Source organism: Diabrotica virgifera, chromosome 6 (genome assembly GCF_917563875.1).
Source record: "Diabrotica virgifera virgifera chromosome 6, PGI_DIABVI_V3a".
NCBI classification, from domain to species: domain Eukaryota; kingdom Metazoa; phylum Arthropoda; class Insecta; order Coleoptera; family Chrysomelidae; genus Diabrotica; species Diabrotica virgifera.
The window spans coordinates 106,517,385-106,524,145 of NC_065448.1; positions in this window are offsets into that span (position 1 = coordinate 106,517,385).

Here is a 6,761-nt window from a genome sequence, read left to right on the forward strand (position 1 = left end):
GTGTCCCAATTTGGAGATATGACGTCATCGTTGATTTTCTTAAATGGCAACACTGTCATTTTGATAGCTATTTTGATAGGGTGTGTAAAGTTATACACAACTGCAAAATATCAAGTTTGTATTCTCTACCATTTACAAGATAATAGAAAATAACAAAGTTATGTCTGTAATTTGGAATAAGTTCCATAATTAAAATACTAATTGTTTTTCTGAAAAGTACTTAGAGCCATCGATTAGTATTTCAAATTGTCATTTTTGACATACAATAATAATGTATACAGGGTGTCCCAATTTAGAGATATGACGTCATTGTTGATTTTTTTAAATGGCAACACTATCATTTTGATAGCTATTTTGATAGAGTGTGTAAAGTTATAAACAGCTGCAAAATTTCAAATTTTTATTTCCTACCATTTACAAGATAATAAAAAATAACAAAGTTATGAAAAACAAGTAATCAAATAATAATTGAATTTAATTATTTCAATTAAGCAAATACTCATAATGTTGCCCTCAATTATTGTCAAATTGTCAATGGGCAACGTTATGAGCATTTGCTTATTTGAAATAATTAAATTCAATTATTATTTGATTACTTGTTTTTCATAAATTTATTTTTTATTATCTTGTAAATGGTAGGGAATAAAAATTTAAAATTTTGCAGTTGTGTATAACTTTACACACCCTAACAAAATAGCTATCAAAATGAGAGTGTTGCCATTTAAGAAAATCAACGATGACGTCATATCTCTAAATTGGGACAACCTGTATACATTATTATTGTATGTCAAAGAGGACCATTTGAAATACTAATCGACGGGTCTGAGCATTTTTCAAAAAAACAATTAGTATTTGAGATATTGAATTTATTCCAAATTACAGACTCTCTCTGTATTTGGTCTAATGGCGGAGTAGTTTTGTTCACAAAGTCTCTGGGACAGACAGACATTGATAATTCAAGGAATTCACTTTTTCAAAATGAGTGAAAATAGAATAGATAAAAAATTTTGCTTAATTCCATTTATAACTTAATTTTTATGGGTCTTTTGCGTACATTTGTCTTTTGATTTCCAGATTATCCCTTTTTGTATAATTTATATAAAGTACAAAATAGAATACATTTAAATACTTTCTTTGCTACTGGACACGTTTTTGTATTGGGGCAAAGATCGTAGTTAACATTGGAGTAATATTTCCATTCGGTTTATTTCAAAAAAATACGTATTTATGGTAAGTAGTAACAACCTGCAATTAATCTATCTTATCAAGAAATCCCGTGCAGAATTACACAGTTTTACGATTTCATTGCCATGTAGAAATTTCATCCTTTTAATTATACGGCGGTTCGCAGAAATGCTACAATTTTTTAAATAACTGGAAAACAAGGTCAGATATGTAGATATACGGCAATAAATGTTTGAATAAATCATGTGCGGCCGTTCATGGATCACAGATGAAAGGTTATAAATAACGTACGAACTCAGACATGGATTGGATGGCCTCAAAATGTCCAAATTTTCACAAGAAATCTTCACTAGTGTACATCCATAAGCGTAACTTATGTAAATAATATTATTTATTGGATTAACACAACATGTGGAATTCTTATCAGGGATTAACTCTTTTTTATTAATAATACATACTGTCTATTTGCTTAGGAAGGTTCTGAACTGAAACTGTTTTCTTTTGGCATGTTTAATTTAAGTATTATGTTTATGTGATTTAGACACATTTATTGGTATAAATAATGAAAATTACATTTTTCATTAACATAAATAATGTTTTAATATTTCGATTTCCACTTCGGAAATAGTTCTCAGAAAAAGAAAAAAGAAAGAAAGAAAAAGTAAATCTAAAAAATTCTGGGAAGGTTTCATGATCTGATTTTTTTAGGTTATGGGTGTCTGTTCAAAGTTCAAACAAATGAAATTTTGGTGTCGATCTTATGGACTATGGCAATTTGTGGTTGAAAAACTATGTTTGTTTAGTATGTATACTTTGGGCTAATTAGCAAAATACAAGGAAAAGTTATTTACCAGCAATTTTATTGCTGGAATCGAATCTTATGATTGTATATATTAATAATGTAGGTATGCAAAGTCCGCAGATAGTGTGCTACTTTTTTTATAAACAAAATGGCGCCCGAAAATCGTGTTATTTTCAATTTTTGCTCTATAACTTCAAAGATTTTAACGTTGCACCAAAAACACTCAAATAAAAATTCACCGTAATTAAATTCTGCATAGAGACCTGTTTTTCCCGATTTACTTCGACAAAAATTTTCCCCGAAAAATGTAGGTTTTTCCAACAAAATCTTTAATTTTCAACTAAAATTTTAGATAAATAATTGTTTATCAATAATTAAAAAACTTGGTAATATAAAATTTTTTTGTATAGATTGTAATTCCAGAAGCCAATGGAAATTGAACAAACAGTTTAGCAACAACTGAAATGTTAGTAAAAATTTACGGTCGCTGTAATAAACACAATAATTAAGATATATAAGAATAACAATGATTTTTGTATAAAAAGACACTGTACCTATCGAATGTACTTTACAGAATTGATATTGGACAATTAAGGTGGCCTCAGGAATATTTTAAATTTATAAACAATTTCTTGGTTTAAAAACAAATAGAATATCTCGAAAAATATTAAATTAAATTAAATCATAAAAACGGTATTGGAAAAAAAGCAGCAGGACGCTTCTTTTAAAAGAAGAAACGTTTAATTTTGATGAGTGATTCCTGAGATACAACCGGTTAAAGTTAACCAGCATTTACGGCAATGATATAAACAATAGGATCATAATTTTCAAACCATCACCTTTTTATTTTTATCCTCTTTCTTCACACCAATTTTCATATCTTTGAAATAATCACAACATATATTATTATAATAACAACTATCGATATTACGAGTGAAAATTGCCAAAAATAACAAAATTCCAATCAAAAATCAGGTTGGAGAAAATGTAACCTTAAAGTTCAAAATCGGTATACGTTAAAAAAATGCATTTTCTCGGCTTCCCATGGAGCAATTTTCTTAATTCTTTTTTTGTTCCTAAGTAACTCGAGTAGAGCCATTTAACTAACGCATTATTAAATGTCAAACTTGCTTTTGTTTGGTTATACAGTAGAACCCCGCAAATCCGAACCCCGCTAATCCGAACGTTCGGCAAATCCGAACCAACGGAAAAATAAAAAAAATTAAAAAATTCAAGACAAAAACTTAAAAATATATTTATTATACAGAGTAAAACCAGAAAATTGAACAATCTAATAGGATTAATAGGTTTTGACATTTAAAATTTCTTAAAATGAATACGTACTTGATACGTAGTTCTTATAAAGGTTAAACATAAACATATACTTAACGTCGGTTCTCCTGTAGTCCAAACTTGATTCCAAAAATATTGTCCATACTCTTGCGAGGACGTTTGCAGTCTTAAGGAACATTCTTAAAGAAGTCGGTTATTTCCTTTTGACGCATGGTGGTGCAGCGAATTGACGCAGCAATGTTAAACCATTTACTCATAAAAATTACATCAACCGGTAACGCAGAAGAGTTCTGCTCCAAGTAAAGTAGAGCCGCACCCAAAGCTTTAGTGGCATCTGCGTGTCACACTAGATATGCCAGGGAAACAACTTCTTCGCTTTCTTCATCTTCATTAGGGTTGCCTCGAGGTTGAACCAAGTCTACAATGTCTTCATCGGTAAATTCTTGGTGTCCATTTTCGTCAGCTTCAATCCACTCTGTAATTGCACTTTCTTCTTCGTTTTCTCATCCTGTTGTTGTACGACTTCTTCAAATTGAAAATCTAGCCACTGAGTTAGCGCCTAATAACAAACAATGACACTGGCTCTGCATCAGTGACATCAATCTGAGATGGGTGGAAGAGGAAGAGAGCGAGACACGTGCACTGATTCAAAACCAACGACAACGAAAGCTTTGAATTATTAGGCTAACTTTCGGATAATCCGAACTTTTCGGAATCCGAACAGACTGTCCCCCCAATTAGTTCGGATTTGTGGGGTTCTACTGTAATAGATTAATTTTTTTATACGAAAAGAAAATTACATAATTTTTTCAGTTGTAGACTTTTTTTAGATAAACTTACTAGGAGTGTACCTTTTAACGTTAAAAACACAAATATTCACATTTGAAAGCTGTATAATTATTTAAACAATCTTTATTTAAACAAATTAAAAATTTTGTTATAATAAATAAATAAATTTATTATAACAAAACAAAAGCAACTCTGACATTAATAATGCGTTAGTTTGATGGCTCCACTCGAGTTACTTGGGAACAAAAAAAGAATGAACAAAATTGCTCCATGAGAAGCCGAGAAAATGCTTTTTTTTAACGTATACCGATTTTGAACTTAGAGGTTACATTTTCTCCAACCTAATTTTTGATTGGAATTTTGCTATTTTTGGCAATTTTCACTCGTAATATCGATAATTTTTATTATAATAATATATTATGTTATCATTACTTTAAAGATATGAACATTGGTGTGAAGAAAGGGAATAAAAATAAAAAGGTGATGGTTCAAAAATTATGATCCTATTGTTTATACCTTTGCCGTAAATGCCGGTCAAATTTGACCGATTGTATCTCAGGAACCACTTATCACAATTAAACGTTTTTTCTTTTAAAAGAAGTGTCCTGATGCTTTTTTTCCAATACCGTTTTTGTGATTTAATTCAATTGAATATTTCCCGAGATATTCTATTGGCTTATATAAGCCAAAAAATTGTTAATAATTTTAAAATATTCCTGAGGCCGCTTGAATAGTAAAATTTCAATTCTGTAATATACATGAAATAGGTACAGTGTCTTTTTATACAAAAATCATAGTTATTCTTATGTATCATAATTATTGTGGTTATTATAACGACCGTAAATTTTTAATTAACAATTCAATTGTTGCTAAACTGTTCATTAAATTTCCATCGGCTTCTGGAATTATAATTTATATGAAAAAAGCTTTTATGCTGCCAAGTTAATTAATTAATAATAAACAATTACTTATCTAAAATTTTAGTTGAAAATTAAAGATTTTGTTGGAAAAACCGGCATTTTCTGGAGAAAATTTTCGTCGAAGTAAATTAGGAAAAACACGTCTCTATGCAGAATTTAGTTACGGTGAATTTTTATTTGAGTGTTTTTGGTGTAAAGTTAAAATCTTTAAAGTTATACAGCAAAAATTGAAAAAAACACGATTTTCGGGCGCCATTGTGTTTATAAAAAAGTAGCACACTATCTGCGGTCTTTGCATACCTATATTATTAATTATACAATCATAAGATTCGATTCCAGTAATAAAATTGCTGGTAAATAACTTTTCCGAAAAATGGTTAGTTCTCCGATAAATCTGCCCAGACTAGTATCATATATGTGATTGTTGAAAAAAATTAAGTTTAAATTAAAATAAATTCCATTTTAAATTTTAATTAAACTAAAATTTAATTTTTGTTCGTGGTTGTGTGTTTATAATATAGACGAGTGGCAGGCTCAAAATGACCAGGTACTGACCACGAATAGGTGAATGGCCAATTTTAGCTATACTTTATGTTTTTGATGGTGCTGAAAACGAAAATGAGGTTTATTTTTAATTTTATGTAGGGTAACATTGTTACAATCGCAATTTTACCCTAAAATTAAAAAAAAATGAAATCACGTTTTTTTGGGTTTACCTTGCTACAAATCTGTTCCGTTTTAATATTTTATCTGAAATTTTTACTGTATACAGGGTGTTTCATTAATAATTGTCCATATAATAACTGGAGAAACTTTAGCACAAAATACGAAGATTTAACCTAAAACACTTAAATAAAATGTGGTTCCTTACTGAGTTACAGGGTGTTTTATCTAAAAATTGAAAAACTATTTTTGTTCAGCATTTTAAAACTATTCGACGTATCCTTTTCATACTTGGCAGGTAGTATAGATACTGTACAAACTACTAAATTATGTTAAACAAACGTTTCTGGCTGTTACCAGAGGCGTACGACGGGGGAAAGTGAATGGTTGACCCTTTCCAAATTCTACGCCACTGGCAAAATTGCTATTTTAGTTCAATTTTTGTATTCTACAATACTTTCTATGCAAATAATATACTCTTCATTCGTAACGATTAAGCCATTAGTTTTCGAGATTTTTGAAGTTAAAAATGAAACGACACGGTTATTTTGATTAATGTATTGTGTCGCTTCATTTTTAATTTCAAATATCTCGAAAACTAATCATTTTATCGTTACGAATGAAGAGTACATTATTTTCATAAAAAGTATTGCAAAATCAAAAAATTACACTAAAATAGCAATTTCGTCAGTGGCGTAGAATTTGGGAAGGGTCAACCAGCCACTATCCCTTGTCGTACGCCTCTGGTAGTAGCTAGAAACGGTAATTTATCTTAATTTAGTACGATTCACAGTACCTGTACTTTCTGCCAAGTATGATAAGGATAGGCCAAGTAGTATTAAAGTACTGGGTACAAATAATTTTTAAATTTTAATCGTATGAATCATATAAAATAATAAAAATAACTGTGTTGTTTCATATTTAACTTCAAATATCTCGAAAACTAATGACTTTATCGTTACCACTGAAGAGTATATTATTTACGTAGAAAGTATTGGAGAATCTAAAAATGGCACTAAAATAGTAATTCCTCCAGTGGCGTACAATTTGAGAAGGATCAACCATTCACCATCCCCTGTCGTACGCCTCTGGTAGTAGCTAGAAAAGTT